At 35.9% G+C, this 17,478-nt stretch overlaps 1 protein-coding gene across 4 annotated transcripts in view; it reads left to right on the top strand.

Annotated features, from left to right (window-relative positions):
• The window catches only part of DLG2 (discs large MAGUK scaffold protein 2), a 1,673,246-nt gene that overhangs the window by 1,075,783 nt on the left and 579,985 nt on the right, over window positions 1-17,478 (top strand). The gene's annotated exons all lie outside the window — the stretch shown is intronic.

Here is a 17,478-nt window from a genome sequence, read left to right as displayed (position 1 = left end):
TGGGACACAGGGTCAGGACAAGAATAACAGCAAACTTGATATAATGCTGAGTCACCTGAACTACTGAACTAGGGCTTTTTAAATCTTTCCAAACAAGAGTTGTTTGGGGTCAGACCGGAAATGGGGTTAGGCTTACTGGTAGGAAACAAGAGGCCCAGCTCTGGAAAGTAAACGACTGTTAGAAGGAAGGAAAACAATATGTTAAAGACACAGGGTGTCCAGTATTATATCTCTCACTCTTTCTACTTTCTTTTACTTATTAAACATTTATATTGAGATTACTATATATATACCTGACACTGTTTTAAACACTAACAAATTTTAACTATTTAATCCTCCTAACGACGCTAGGAGAGAGGTACTATTAATTTCTCCATTTTCCAGATGAGGAAAAGGAATTATGAAGAAGTTAAATAACTTATTCTCAAGGTGGCACAGTAAGAGGAAGAGCTAAGAGTGAACCTAGATAGCCTGACTGTAGAGTTTGAGATCTTAATGCCTGTGGTGCTACGTTCTTCCTTCCCTCGTTTTCTGCCTTTCAGCTTGGTAACAAAGTTTGCTTACTTACTCCTCTGCTATGTGTAGCTTTGGGTGGAAGACAACTTGTCACAGAGCCTTTAGTACCCTAATAGGAGGGATCCATGTCTATATTAAAGAATCCAGTGTTTTGGCTAGAGTAAATCTCTTTTCTGTATCTATTGGCAAAGCAAATGAGCAGTGTTTGAAGAAGAGACATGGAGCACAGAAATTTAATTTTTAAGTAGAACTGCTTCCTCATGGTAGATCTATATTATTTCAAAGCCTTCTATTAAGGTTTTTATGGTTTAATTGCCACATACCCTAAATACAAATATTTATCAGTGGACTCTATGAATTTTGTATAGACATGTTCAACTGATATCTCAACCAATTAGCAAGTAAGATCAGCCATATATATATCAAGTTAATTAAATTGCTCTCATTCCCCTAAATATCAACTTTGTATCTGAATTTAAGTCTTTCAAAAGGCTTTTTTTTTTTTCTAATTTCAATTGATTTTTACATAATGCAACCCTCTTTGAGCCTTCTTAAGAGCTAAAACCTTTAGAGAGTTTTGCTGAGCAGCTTGGTGTGGTAAAAATGTCCCAATATTCATGGCAATGTGTTCTTGAGCAATTCACATAATATTTCTGGACATAAATTAATCTATAAGACATAAATTATACAATACTTCATAGGTGGTTGTGAGAATTAAATGAGATTATGGGTGTGAAATCATGCTGTGTTAACTTTTGGTTGATAGGGATTGCTTTATTTATCATTTTATTTAATAAACACTTATGAAGTAACACATGCTAGACTCTGAGAGAATGAGAAATATAAATATCTTCGCCCACATAGAAGAAACATGAATATGTTACCTACTGAAAATAGCAGATTTGGTGCACATTAATGTAGATATGCTTCAGGTCTTAGCATTGGACCAACTCTCGCCTTTTTTCCTGACTCACTAGGTAACCTTGAACAAATCACTGTTCCTTTTGCTGTCTATTTTTTCATTCCCCAGTGTTCTATACTTTGTTTTCCTCTTTTATTTCTCATGTTCTAGTTGTTCACATAATTTCAGCTCTATTTAATGAAAAAATGATTTTAGAGCTCCCCAGAGCATTTCAGTCATGTTGCATAAGAACATTTCCTTCTTTAAAAAATTTCTTAAATGATAAATTTTAACATATATATTAAAGTGCTCCTTAAAAATTTTTTCATTAAAAGTAAATATATTAATTTTGCTAATGAGCAGATTTCATTTTAAAAATGTATGGTCCTTTTGGAAATGACTTCTGGCATACATGCAAATGGCAATTGAAAAACTAGAGGAAAGCTGTGGTCAAGGGAAATTTTTAAGTAAGTGTTGAAAAAAAGCTACAACAGATTTCTGCATTTTTTCTTTTTGGAAGGTGAATTAGGGATATTAGAACTTTTAAAGTGTCTGCCATTAACAAAGGAGTCACTGTGGTTCTTACATGTCAATGCTTTGTCATTCTTGTATGATGTCATGGTATTTTAGGGTTAAGCAGAACCTCACATTTGCCTTTATATAAAACAGGCATCCCCTATAAGAAGATGTTTTTATTATGGGGCCCAGCGTTTGGGACAGTGTTATCCAAAGTATATTATTTTCATTATGATGGCAGAAGCAGGAGAAGACAAGACCAGGACACAAGTGCTCAAGGAAAATCGAGGAGAGAAAAAGAAATTTCCTATTTAAACACTCTGTAGTTTCCATTTTTCATTCTATTGTTGCATTCTTTCCCATTATACATTGACTATTGTCTTATGCGAGGTACTGAAAATAGAGAGTTCAGAGTAGAGCCTGCATATGATCTGTAGGTTCAGCTTCCTGAAGGCTGACTTAGTGAAAAGGTTGCATGTTACTCTCTCAGTACTCTGCAACCAACTGGTCTGGGAGCCTCCTCTCCTGACATACTTCTTGCCTTCAGCATATTTTCCAGAGTTCTAAATTTCATTCTTTCTCCTTTTAAAAAATAGAATTAATCAGAGAGATTCTGGAGTGCCTTTTTTCCCCCATCCTTTTCTAGCTTTCATTTTGTAGTGGTCATAGTTTGGTCCATTTTCTGGAAATATACTGTGGAAAGTGTAGAAAACTCAAGAATCATGAGCTGTAAATCTTGTTAAGTAACTTAGAGTTCAAGGAATGTAAACCTTTCGTTTTCAAATACAGATATTCTAGCTCAACTAGTAAATGGTAGAACAGAAACAGTTACTGTTTTCATCGCATAACATTTTCCATTTTTGGTATGTAATCGACAACCACAGAATCAGTGGCATATAACAATAAACATTTATTTCTCCCATAAGTGTTTGCTGATTGGCTGGGATAGCCGCTTCAGGCTGTAGATTATCAGGTCAGCTGGGGCATCTTTGCTTCCCATGTTCCATTATGGGGCCCGGACAGTGGGACAGTACTACTCAGAGTATGTTGCTTTCGTTATGGTGACTGAAAGACAAGAAGAAAAGCATAGGATGTAAGCACAGTTAAAACCTCTACTCATATCACATCCACTAATACCTCACTGGCCAAAGCAAGTTATACTGCCAAGCTCAAGGCAGAGGAAGGAGTGAATATTTGCTAAACAAGAAAACAAATTTACCATACCAAAGCCTTAAGTAAAAGCTCTAAGAACCTGTATGTGTCCCTTTTTAGGAATAAAACAGGTACAACAGAAGGTACAACATTTTAAAAATATCAGATTTTTAACATTTTTAACATTTTAAAAATATCAGTAAGGCAATGATAATAAACAAAGTGTCAAAGGGGCTTGGTTCAAATGATATGGGGAGTGGGTGTGTACATTATTAGGGATGTGTATGGGTGAATAATGAGAAATAAAAGAAAGAACTAGCAAGTGCTGGCAGTACAATGACAACTTTCCTGTGAGACATTGTTGTCTGAAACTTTGTTTCCAGACTAGAAATCATAATGGATACAAGGAGATTTGTTCCAGAAATTCCAGGACGGTGGCTTGGAAAACCTCCTAAGGAAGTAGAGGAAAGAGAGAAAGAGAGGAGAGGACAGGAGAGGAAAGAGGAAGAGTTAGGTTATAAAAAGTATGAGAGGGTCCTTAACGGTATCACCCATCGTACTTGCCAAGAACATCAGTTATGTAAAAGTTAATTGAAAACCATCATAATATCCGTATAGTATTATCAGAGAGATTTTCGTAGAAAAATTTTTGTGAAAGGTCATTAGAGGCGGACATACCTAAGATTCTGGGGCAGAAGACGAGAGAGTGGTCTCCAGGAAATAAAATGGCTTGAGGAAAGGCTGACAATGTGAGTGAAGGTCGGAGAAAAGAGAAGGGGATGAGAGAAAATAAAGGATGATATGGGTTCAGGAACACAGAGAAGTAATCGAATTGGCACTGAGCCAAAGAATGGACTTGAGACTAAAAGATGTTGCTAAGCAGGATTTAAATGGCATTTCTGATTCCAGCAGCAGGAAGCTAAGGGTGAGAGACCTCTGAGGAGGAAGCTGCTGCATTACAGAAGTGGGATGGTCATTAGAGGTAGACAGCTAGGAATTCGTTTCTTTGAGTCACTTTGTATAATAACAGACCCTTGTGATTTAGGCTGCTGTTCACTTTTAATTGGGTAGTTTTCCTGAATTACTCATGAAGGGAAAGGAACCAGAAGTATGTTTGTTTCTTTTAAGCATCCTGGGAGTGGTTAATAATGGCAAGATTTTTGGAAGGATTTGCTGAATTTAGCACATTTATCCTTCAGCAAACAAGTTTGTTTATTTTTGTGGTTTTTCCCATGAACACTGTTAAAGCTATATTGTTGATGCTTTATCTGTTGGGAATGTAATATAATCCAGAAATGAAAAACTCTTACCTGCCAGAAAACAGCTTAATTTTGGCTTAACTAAACCCATGAGGCAATTGGAATTTAGCAATAGAGGCAAAGCTATCAATATTTGTTCCAGAGTCAAATTAGCCAATTTAAATCCATTCCTCAACTGCCATAATCAGGAGATGCCCTAATGCTTCCACTCATTACTTTGCTTTAAAAGGCAAAGATATGGAACATGATAGTGCTTCTCAAGTATTAATGTGTATGATAATTACCTGAAAATCTTCTTAAAAATGAAGAGTCTGATTCAGTGGGTCTGGGATGAGGCCTGCCAGTCTGCATTGCTAATAAACTCCAGGTGAGGCTGATTCTCAGCTGTATACCACACTTTGAGTAACAGTCAAGTGAGAAAGACTAGCCTTTGGATTCAGGAGCAACTGGGTCCTAAGCCCACCTCTACCACTCGGTACTTGCATGAGTTTTGGTTAAGTCAAACTCTCTAAAACTCTGTTTTGTTATTTGTAAAATGTGGATAATAATATTTGACTTGCTGAGATTGTTATGAGTACTCTCTCTAGAATGTAGGAGTTGCTTAATGTTCATCATAAGATTGGGGGAGGGGTGTGCCTTTAATAAAATAGAACATTTTTTTGACTTAACTCGTGAACTGTTGAGCCAAGAATGCCGAAGCCATAGCCAGTTCAGAGGTAGGGCCAATAGCAATTATGTCGGTCCACGGCCCTACATAGGACTTTGTTTCTGGAAGTGTGGCCCATTGACTAGCGGCATCATTATTGCCTGAGAGCTTGTGAGCTTAAAATCCAAGGCCCTACTCAAGACTTACTAAACCAGAAACTGTTTTTAACAAGCACCCTAGTGATTTGTATACATATTAAAATTTGCGGAACATTGGTCAGTATAACAGAATCTTTTTTATTTGTTTGTTTGTTTAGATTCTGCTGACTTGTTCTTTCACCACACCTTTTGGCCAGCCCTAGGGGAAGCTGCCCTTTTCACTCATTTACCTTAAACAGATGTGTATCTGTAGGAAAAAAGACCCATTCAATTCAACAAATTGACTCGCTTAATGACCAACCTCCATGTCATGCTAGCTTCTAAACTTGTGCTCTCCAAGACAGTAGCTGCAAGCCTCAGTGCTAATTAAAATAATACAGAATTAAAATTCAGTTTCTCTGTTGTACTAGCCACATTTTTAGTGCTCAGTAGCTACCGTGGCTAGTGGATACTGTATTAAACAGTGCAAATATAGGTTATGTCCGTTATTTCAGAAAGTCCTATTGGACAGAGTAGTTCTAGATAGTAAATAATAAGAAAGAAATGGAAGGAGGAAGGGAGCTAAAGTTTATTGAAAAAACACTATATTCTATGTGCTATATATATTATATATATTATATATCTCCCAATTAAACAACAAAATTATCTTCCCAACTTTTGTGAGTTGGTTTCCTTTCCTCCTTTTTGAGTTGAGTATTTTCAAATCTTCTAGTCATCTTTATCCTTGGGAACTGTGGGATATGCTCATGTGAAAAACAATTTCTGTCCTCATGGCCCTTGAAAGCTTATTAACTTTAAGATTCTCATACATGACACACATGGAGGCAAATGCAAGCAATTACTGAAAGCTTTCTTAAGAGTCCCACGTTTCTCTCATCATTTTCTTTTTGTGAAATTATAAGACTCCTATTTAGACTGAAATGAATCTTTAAAAAATTTAAAAATAAGTAAAAGACTTGACCTACTTATCCTACTTGAGTCTTTTTTCCTTACAGTGTCCTTGTAGAGGGCAGTTAACTGGCCACCCTACTCATAACTCCTCACCCACTGGGAAGCCTATACATAGGCTTGGACCTCAGTTAGGAGGCAATGGGAAAATATAATAGTTGTCCAAATGGAGAATGTGATCGATGGGTGAGAATCACCACAGAGGCCTTTTTTTCTGGTAATGGTTTCTCTGAAGGTACATGAGATATATATATATCTGGGCCAAGAAGCCATTCTTGTTCCAGAGAGTTCAGCCCAGCAGAGCAGGTTTAAGAACAAGGGGAAATAATCCTGAAAAATCTTTGTATGGTTTCTCTACAGCATTGCAACTCAGAATGCTGTCCATGAACTGATAGCATCAGGTCTGATCAGAAAGATTATTAGAATTGCAGAATCTCCAGTGGTATCCCAGATCTACAGAATCATAATTTCTGAGGGTGAGACCAAGGAGTCTATGTTTTTACAAGCATCCCAAGTGATTCTTATGCACTCGAAAGTTTGAGAGATGCCAGTGAGGACATGAAGAAGTTTCTGGATGCTGGACTGAAGTTAGGGTGAAGGGTAGGGTAGTAAATACTACATATAGGAAGGACAAAAAAAAAAAAAAAACTATAGGGGTCCATTGACGTACAGTGGTGATAAATTTAGTATTAATCTGAGCCAGTATTTAATCCTGGTGTCATTACTGTTGTCATCATTGCTATTGCTTAAATCATATAGGATGCTCTTTAAAAATTAAGTTTCATAGTCTAGTGGAGTCTATTGGATAATGCATAATGGTAGCATGTGCTGTTAAAATTCCCCTTGAGTATCTCTGCCTAGCTCGCTCCTATGCATCCTAGAATTCAGCTTGACTAATGCTTGAGGTTAGCAATAGTGCCCTTGTTGTGTGCTTACACTTCAGGCTCTTTTCCTTCATAGAAGTTACCACACCACATTTTAACTGTTTCTTTAATGGTTGATATTTCTTCTTACAGTGTAAACTCCTTAATTCTCCATTTCTCCCACCATTTTACCTTTATAACCTGACACATTTTGGCTAGGCTGGCTGAATGAATGGATAAATGAATGAATGAAGATGTGAAGAAACTAAGGGAATATGCTATAAGGAACCATCCCATTTGAGGAAGTCAGAGAAAGGTAGAATTTTAGCTAACTCTTAAAGAATAAGTAAGACATTTGCAGGCAGAGTAGAAAAAAAGAGAGTCCATGAAGAGAGAATTTTATATGCAAAGGTCAGGGGCCTGGAAACATATATTCTGAGTTCTGTGTGGCCGAAGCATAGAGTGGTAGCATAAGATGAGATGGAAAGGTAAGGTGGAGCCTGAGTGAGAAGGCCTTGTTTGCTTGATATGAGATTCGGACTTTAACCTATAGACATTGCCGGTAGTATCTTCTCCTATATTTGGGAATTATATACACCTCTATACCTATAAAACCTTTTTTATGCCTGTTATGTAGCAAGTACCCTAAAATACTTTATTTAAATAAATAAAGCCAAGAAACAATAGTAACCACTTAACAGCAATGGACTACAGCTTTTTTTGAGCTTTTTGTATACTTCCTTATCTCCTTGCCTTTGTTCACTTTGTTCTATTAGCCTAGAATATCTTTTCCTCCATACTCATCTTTTAAGATCCCATTAAACTGCCACCTCCATCAAGAAGCCCTCATCAATCCCTCTAGGTAAAATTAATGTCTCCTTCTCCTTGATTCCAGTATTTAACTCACAGGAGGTTGCCTGCTTTAGTGGAAAGAGGATGGATTTTGGGCTCTTTCTATTCTATCATACACTAACTGGATAACCTTGGAAAATTAACTTCTTTGAATTTTTTCCTCATCTGTAAGTAGAATGAGTAATAACGCTCTTCTATGGTTCACGAATTAGTATATATGTTCAGTTACATATAACAGAGACCAAAAATAACAGTGCTTTTGTAAGATAGAAATGTATTTTTCTCACATATAACAGTCTATAAGTGGGTTGTCCAGAAATAGAACCTTATTGTCTTGCTCTACCACCCTTGGATGTTACCCTTGTATGCATAGTCACCACAAGGACATGCCAAGGAGGAGGTTAGAAGGACAGAGAAATGAGCATGGTCCCTCCCTTGAAAATTTGATTTCTCCTATATCCCAAGAGTTAGAACTTAATCACAAAGCCACACCTAGCTGGAATGGGAGATATACATGCAGTCTTTATTCTGGACTACCTGGGCCCAGATAAAAATTGGGGATCCCATCACTATGGCAGGAAAGGATAATGAATATCGAGGGACAACCACTGGTCTCTGCAACACAGTGTATATAATTAGTAGAGTTCTTCAATGTGAGGGCTTTTTCCTGGGGGATGCTAAAGATGATCCATGGGATACTGGAAGCTTTCCCTTTATATTTCCTCATCATTTCTAATTTCAACATTTGGATATATTTTATTAAATAAATGTAGTATTTAAGTTATATATTTTATTAAATAAATGTAGTATTTAAGTTCTATAAGTTTATAATTACTCTGCAGATTAGGACATATGGGCACACATGCTCACAAACATTGTACAGATAGAAACATTGAATAAAAAACTATAAAAATCACTGATTGGGAGCATTAGAGAAAATGTTTAGATATTGCTTGACTCATAATAAATGTTTAATAAATGACCATTGTTTCTGAGCAAAATTAACATTTACTATATTCTTTCTGATTTACTAATAGTTTTTTTCATTTGATATTAACCTTAAAAAGCTGTGTTTAGCTTATCTTTAAATTCCAGGGAGCACTTAGCTCAGGTCCATGCACATAATAAGATTTCAATAAAAGTTTAATTTGTTACTGTCACATAAAGTTGCATTAGTCAAATTTAACTGTTTTAATAAAGAGTAAATCTTTATTTGAAAAATAAGTTAATCAGGTAAAATGTGTGTATTTTAATTTGATTCACATGACCACATTGATTGAGGTGCATACTGCTATCCAAGAATGGGGTGCCAATTAATTGGCTTAATTAGCTAAGTTAAACATGCTCACCCGTAACTACTCTTTTCAAAATATGATGCTTTTAACATGTTTTTTTCCTCGCATGTATTTTTGAAAGAAAATTAATCAGTCGTATATGATAAAGGAGATCATGATTAGTTGGGTGAGATCAAATAGAAGAAAGAGAAAGGAAGAGTGATAGTTAAGAGCAAAATCAGTGAAGGAAATGGGAGCTGCATAACAAAGAGATAATTTAAGACCTTTATATTATCTTCTCTCAATTTTAAGAGTATTACAGTTGGAATTAAGCTAACAACCTTACCTCGAACTTAAGAAACAAGTAGAAGTACTAAAACATAATTTTCCTAGGGACTCAGGAATTTTGTGTGATACTTAGAGTACTCCATAATCTCTTCTCTCCCTTGTTAAATTTTGTTTGGCTTTTAAATTGACTTTTCTACACTGATATTTGTTCAGGAATCAATTCTTGTGGGAGGAGGGTGATGACTATAGCTACCTATTCTCTGGGAAACTGGACAGACACCCTGATTCTGTTTTGACTATTCCAATATATATATCTTCTTTAGTGCGCAGACACCACTATTTGAACTCATTCAAAGGCTCTTTCCATTACCATTCATCTCCTTTCAGTTCATCCCCAAGACACAAGCTCGTAAAAACAAACAAACAAAAAAGTTTTCTTTCTCTAAGTGGCTAATTGTATTCCTTTTTGAGAAGTCTGTGGTATTGGCAGTGGAGATTACTTTGGCTTTGTTATCTGGCAGACATACATTCATATCTTGGCCCATCTACTCGTCCTATAACACAGGTAAATTACCTAAAAGTTTTGCACCTCAGTTTTTTTCTCCTACAAAATAGGATAAAATTACCTATCTCTTGGGTTCATTCGTTAAATGAAATAATGATTATGATGAACTTAATACAGAATCTGGCGTAGAGTAATCAATTACCTCCGATCTTCCTTTTTTTTTTTTTTTGGTAAAAGAAATCCATTTGAAAAAAAATTAACAGTTTGAGTAACAAAAAAATCTTGAAGATTTGGTTTTCGAAAGACCAAAGTTATGCAGTCTTCTTTGTTTATAAACTAGAATCTAAGGCAAATAGGCATTGCCCCACATCCCGCACAGATTTATGCTGGTAGCCCTCTGCCACACGGCTTTCAATGGTTGACTTCCTCTAGTGTCTTCTCTTTTCTCAGTGTATCATATCTCAGACCTAAATTATTTTCCCCCTATTGTCACTTAGGAGTTCCAAGTTTGTGTGAATATTTGAATGACGGGATGAACTTTTATGAACTTTTCCTTTGGTGAAAAAGCATAGTTGCTGCTTCCCAGGCAACAATAATAGCAATGTGTTTTGATCATTCTGATTTCCATAAAGTGCTCCAAATGATGTTTTGCCCAGAGGTGCTTTATTTTGAAAACTCAGGAGCATCAAACTCAAAAATAGCAATGTAATGAGGTGTCACTTGAAGGAAAAGTAGTCATGAAATAACAAAACCAGATAGATCAAACAACATTCTAAGATGAGCAAGAGGAGCAAATAAACAATAACCCATCATAATCAGTATTTCTTCAAAGGCTATCTCAAGGAGTTTTTGTTTATTGTTTTTAAACACATTGGTAATACTTTCTCTGATCCCCTGAAGCAGTGGTTCTCAACCTCAGCTGCACATTTTATCTCTTCGTATGCTTTGAAAGTACTGATGTCTGGACTCCAGGAACAGAGATTTCTTCTTAATGGGTCTGACTATAGCCTGGACATAAGGGCTGGGACGTTTAAACCGTCCCCAGGTTCCTTCGTGCAGCCAAGGTTGAGAACAACTGACTTACAGCTATCAAATAGAGTTTGATCTGTTTGAATGAGAATTATAAAATTAGATGCCAGCACTTAACAGTGCTTGTTATTTTGAGGGGGAAAAGCTGTGATCACAGTGTTGGCTATATCATAAATCATCAAGCATCTAGTTTTTTTAATCTGTTGTGATTCTGTAAAGGCTTTCCAATGGAAATCGTCAGTGTAGTGGACTCATTATAGGTAATAAACTGAACTTGCCCCCTGTTAACTTGGTAACAGGCATAGCCACTGCTAAGAAAGCTGTCTATGCAAGGCACATGCCCCCAGGTTCCGACATGATCAAGTTAATGGAACGCCCCTCCAAGGGTTGTTCTGCTGGCAGACGTCACCCTTTATGATTTGTAATTGGGTTAATTAAAAAGGGAGACATGGCCTGTGCTCAAACAGTTTGGCCTAAGGGCCCCCAATAAGACTGAGAAAAGAGTTTTACAGGCCAGATTACTGCTGAAAGCTTGTTTGACTTGACCTTCAGGTAGGTCATTGTAATAACCTGGGGCTCAGTGTAATCAGAACAGTCAAATACCTAGTCTCTGCTGAAGTCCTCCAGAAGCTTTCCCTGACAACCTGCCTCACTGAGTTTCCCATTCTCTTAATGCCTATTGCTTTTACTTTAAGAAGTACACCAAAGTTTATTTAATACAAGTTTATTTGAAGGCAACTTGATTTAACAAATGTCTGCTTTCATGGAAAAATTATCTGATTCCTTTAAAATGGAGCATTATATTGGCATATCCAAGAGCATAGACCTGGGGTCCACCAGAAGTGTCTCTTGAATTTGAATATCATCACTGCCAGTTTATTAGCTATGTAAACTTGAAGAAGTTACTTAAATTCTCAGAGCCTTAGTTTCTTATTCGGTAAAATGGAGAAAACTGGAAATATGACATATTACTGGTTAGAGAATGATCCGTGTAATTTTATACATGGTTTAATAAACAGTAAGAATAAAAATAGCTAATAATCATTGAACTACATGCTAGGTGATATTAAAAATTATTTACATCTATAAATTCACGAATCCCCACAATCCCACAATAACCCTGAGAAGTGTATTGTTATATCCGTCTTACGGGTGAGGAATATTATGAAAAAGAGAGATTCTTAACTTGTCTAAGATCACACAGCATGTGATGAGGAGCATGCAATAGTAGCATTATGCTACCTGCCTCTCAGTAGTTGCAATAAATTTTAATTTGCTGAGGTACTCACTTAAGAGACTGAGGAAGACACAGAAGCAGCTAAGGTCAAACAGTGTTGTTATACAGCTCATTAATAAAAGCTCAAAGAGCTACAAGGAGAGGAAATCTATTCCAGAATATGGTAAACAGATGATATTTGCAAGTGTACAAAAATGTTATTGTATAAGTTAAAACTCAAGTGAGGAAGAGATCTTAGAAGCGGTATTAGAGATTTCACTGTGTGTAATAAATAATAAGTAGGAGTTGAGGATGAATAATTTGGGATACAATGGATAAAAGTCCTGAACAACATGCTCTCATGTATGTTATTTAATTCTCAAAATATTCATGAAGGAACAATCTTTTTTATAGCTAAGGAAACTGAAAAATACTTTGAGGTCATGAAGTTCATAAAGTTTATGTCCTTAGTAAATGGCAAATTGGACTTCAACTCAGATCATCTGACTCCTCCCATCTAACTGGCTGTGTCATGTGGGAAAGGTCTTTTATAGAAATTGCTGGAGCTTCCTTGCCATCCATTAGAAGAGTGAGCCTCTCCTATGTGATGACTTTGGTCCCTTTAATTTTTAAAATTTTATTTATGATCTCTGAGTTCAAATGTGGTATTAGGTACAGTGATGCATTCATATAACAAGTTTTTGAGTGCCTTCTGTGTGTCAGGCATTCTCTAGTTCAGTTATTGGGACCAAAACAAAATTTCCACTCTCATGGAGCTTACATTCTAGTTAAAGTACACAATAACCAAAAAGGATCTATAAAGTAGTAAGTGCTCTCAAGAAAATAAAGCAAAATGATGCGATAGTGGAAGTGGATAGGGCAGTGTCTTCTTCAGAAAGAGGATTTAGAGGTTTCTATTTAACTTGTAACCTGAATATAAGAAAGAGACGGACATGCAAAAAAATCTTTCAGTGTTTCTTGTTTTTCTTTTCTATTTTTGCCCCTACCTATTCCACAAAGCCTGACCTTTCATTCATTCATTCATTCATTCATTCATTGTATTTTGTTTGTTTCTATTCCTCTTTCATTCTCTGTCTTGGTGAATAACACCACCATTAACTCAAGTGTCCAAACCATATTACATTTCCAGGAGTCATCTTGACTTCCTTCTACTTCATATTTCTGCATTTATGTGATTATTAATTCTTACCTAGCATATTTGCTAAATATCTCTTGTCTCTGCCCCATCTTTATTGTCAAGACCCTCAGTCCAGGCCTCTTTACTCTCCAGGACTTCTGCAGTTGCATCCAAACTCATCTGTTTCTTGCTTTTCCTTCTTATAGTCCACATAGCTCTGAGTTATTCTAAAAACCAATTATGGTTCCATCATTTAACTATCTAAAAACTTTTAATAGCCCTGAATGCCTCATAAAATCTAAATTCCTTATTTAAGGCATTTTACTGGTGCCTGCCATTCCTTACCCATTCCCCCATCCTAGCTTTTCCCCACAATATACTCTGTGTTTCCACTACTCAGAAGTTTGCCTGGTATCCTGAACACACTGTATTCTTGATGATTTCCATTCAGTTGATGGTCCTTCTCTGATGCCCTGTCTTCTTATGATCTCCTTCATTTTCTTCAGTAACTACTTTAAATGTTACATCCTTCTTCAAGCCCTTACATATTTCTGTTTTGCAACACAGAATTAGGGTAAATGGCATACAGATTCTAAAGTAAGAGCAGCAAAATCAATGGGGGAAAATCATTTTTCTCTCACATAAATGAAGTTGAAAGCTAGACAACTTATGGTTGGCATGGTGTTCTACAATTTAAGAGACCTAGAGTCATTTTGTCTTAACTCTTCTTTCATTCTTGTACAAGGACCCCTGTTTCTTGATCGCTTCATGGTTCAAAGGCTGCTATCACTCCAACTATTAAATCACATTTTAGGCAGCAAGAAGGAACATGAAGAAGAGTGTGCTCCCAACTTTTAAGGACACTTCAAGAAATTATGCACAAGAATCAACTCATTTATTGACCAAAAAATGGTCATGTGGCTACACCTAGCTGCGAAACGCTAGAATATTTTATTTATTAATTTTTTTAGCTAGGTGACAGTTTTCAAGGAGAAGAGAATAAATATGCAGAAGCAGTTAACAGTTTCTGCTTCAGTCACTCTCTGTATAGTTTTATTAGCACTCTTTATGAGGAGATTTATTCTTTCAGTTTTTACGTTTCAGTTTCTCATCTTTCACACCTGCTATAGAATCTGTTGTCTTCTTGATATGGACCTTGCTTTTGTCTCTCCTATTAATTTCCAGGATTAATCATCCCCCTCAGTATCCATTCTATCTAAAGTTTGCCATTTGTCTGTTTCACACTTTTGTGAAAGTACATGAGTTTTTCCTCTAATCGGAATGCTCTATTCCACTCTTACCTCTAGTCTGTGAGCACTCTCCTTATCCAGTCCCTACTATTCTGGGATTGATCTCATATTTAATTATTGCCCCCAACTAGACCACAACCTTCTTGAACGTACAGATTATTCATTTCTAAATTTCCAGCACCTAAAATGTAACCAGAAAAAATATCACAGATACTTGATGCATTATTGAATAAATAAATAAAGTGTACAGCTAAGGTATATATCCAGCCATTTATTTAATATTTTTGCAAACATTTATTTACTAATGGCATATCAAATATCAAGCAGCAAGATGGAGGCTGAGATATAGCAGTGAGTAAGATAAACATTATCTCTCCATTAGGGAGTTTAAGTTTATGATGAGGGATACAGACAATACACAAATAGAATAATTTTGGTTGTGAAAGAGATTAATAAAAATGAGTATGAATAAAAAATTACCTGTAGAGCTACTAGCAGGATATGTTTCAGTTATTATAAACAAATTTAGTTCTCATTTGTGCTGGTTTCTTCATGAAAAAAAGTAGATAAAGTTTGCTATATCATAACAAGTTTATGCTTCTGAGTATGGCTACCACCCAGAGAATTTTTAATTAGCTTCTTTTTTAAGTTCAGTGACTTGAAAAATTATAACATGCCAAGCTACAGATGTGGAGATTAATGTGATTATTGACATTAATGGCTTAAAATAAATTATTGCAGTGAATTAAACTCAATTAAAGTTGTGGGATATTCATCTCTGTCGACTGGTTAAATATTTATGATGAGAAATCCTTATTCTTTTAAAAATTTTATATTTATTGAATACTTGCTCTGTACATGTTGCTGTTTTAAATGCTTAACATACATTAATTTAGTCCTCACATCAACAATGTTACAAGTTATTGATCTTATCCTCATTTTACAATGAAAAAAGAAAAGAAAAGCCGATACAAAGAGGAGTAAACTCCCTTATTGTGGCCAAGGTCAGGAAGCTGATAGGAGGGGCCAGCACTCAAACCCAAGCAGGATCTGTGCTCCACATTCTCACTACTCAAAAGGGAGTCCTCAGACCAGTACCATCAGCATCACTGGGCAGCTTGTTAAAAATAGACTCTCAGACCCACTCCAGATCTACTGAATCTGAATTTTAACAAGATCCCTAGATGTTTCAAATGCATTTCAAAATTGGAGAAGTACCGCTCTAAACCACTACTCTATAGTGCCTTACAGCAGCTTAAATCTGGGGATACTCTCTTATTCCAAATGTTTATTTAGTTCCCTTTATCTCTGGGCCAGTCTCAGCAAAGTAACATGCAAAGTGCTCCAGGCCACATAAATGCTCCCTCAGAGAATATATACTTTCCATTTATTTTATTTTATTTATTTATTTTTATTTTTTTAATTATAGTCAACATACGATATTATGTTTCAGGTATATAACATACTGATTAGACATTTATATACCTTATGAAATGGTCACCACAATAGTAACCATCTGTCACTGTGCATAGTTATTTCGATATACTGACTATATTTCCTAGGTTGTACTTTATATCCTCATGACTTATTTTATAACTGGCAGTTTGTACTTCTTAATCCCTTTCACCTTTTTGCCCATCCCCCCAACCTTTTTTTTCTATTTGATATCACAATGCTACATCGACTATGGGAATTGTGCTGTTTGTTGGCGTTTAATTAAAATATCAGTCAAAATTATTGACACCACTGACCTCCATTTTCCCAAACCACTTAGGTCATGTGGCTTAAGAGAGATGAGCTATCATCTCATCATTAAAAGTAGTTATACTACGATATTGGAAAAAATTTGGGAGCGAGAGGCTAGATGTCAAAGCAAAAAGAACATTTTAAATCATCCATTGATTTTCTTTCTCTATGTTTGCTCTTTTGTATTATAGGGATACCTGCCAGCATCATTTTCTTCTTTCTCTGGTTTATAACTTTTCCATTAAAAAGTAATTTGAAAGACAGTATGACCAGAGAGTTTTATCTTTACTTTTTTATAGCACTTTATCATTTTGTCTCACAGTTGTTTGAGTGCATATCAGGGTGTAATTATAATCCCCAGCATCTATAGAGTATATGTGATAATCCGGGAACTATTTCAAGTGGGTTTTTTTTCCTTAGATAATTCATTTGATCGTCATAACATGTAATGGAGATGCGATTGTGATCCTCATTTAATATATGAGGAAAGTGAGGTCCAAAACGTTTAAAAATATACGCAAAGCTCACAGCTCATAAATGTTCAAACTTGAGCTGAACCCGGGGGCTCTGACTCTGGAGACCACCTGCTTTACCAGTGTACTATACCAGCCAGCTGTGATTTCACTTATAAACAGTGAGGACAGAGGTGGACATAAGTAGGGGTAGGCTTTAAATTTTTTTCTGGATCCTGAAAGACAGTTATTTCCTTTCTCGTGTTTCTGAATTATGATGTGGTCTCACAAAGTTATGTATTTTAAATGGCAAGTGTTTTAAACATCTTATTGTTCAAACGACCCCTTTTTCTTTCAGGTATTATATTGGATCAGAATATGTAAGCATTGAGGGTCACATGGGTATCAATTTTAAAGATCACTTGCCCAAAACTCTAAGAACTACTTGGAATTTTTTTCACCTGAATTGGCTGGCATGAACCACATAGAAATTAATTCATAAATAGTAAAACTCTGATTAAAGTCTGGTTCCCTATAGGTAATAACTAACAATTGCACAGTTGCAAAGAAGCATCAATTGAATAAGTGCCAATGAGGTCCAATATGAATGTATCAAGGGCTAATGTGCCAAAAATATTTAGTCTCTAACTCACTTTGAATCGTAATAAGCCTATGACCAATGCAATTAAAACAAGCATGGTTGGATCTGACTTAAAAAAGCAACAGAAATTTTGGAAAATGTTCTCAAATAGATACCTTCGATAGAGAC

This window comes from Pteropus medius, unplaced genomic scaffold (assembly GCF_902729225.1).
Source record: "Pteropus medius unplaced genomic scaffold, Ma_sr-lr_union100, whole genome shotgun sequence".
NCBI lineage: Eukaryota > Metazoa > Chordata > Mammalia > Chiroptera > Pteropodidae > Pteropus > Pteropus medius.
Note: the sequence above shows the minus strand (reverse complement) of the source record. Positions and strands in the feature narration are given on the sequence as shown.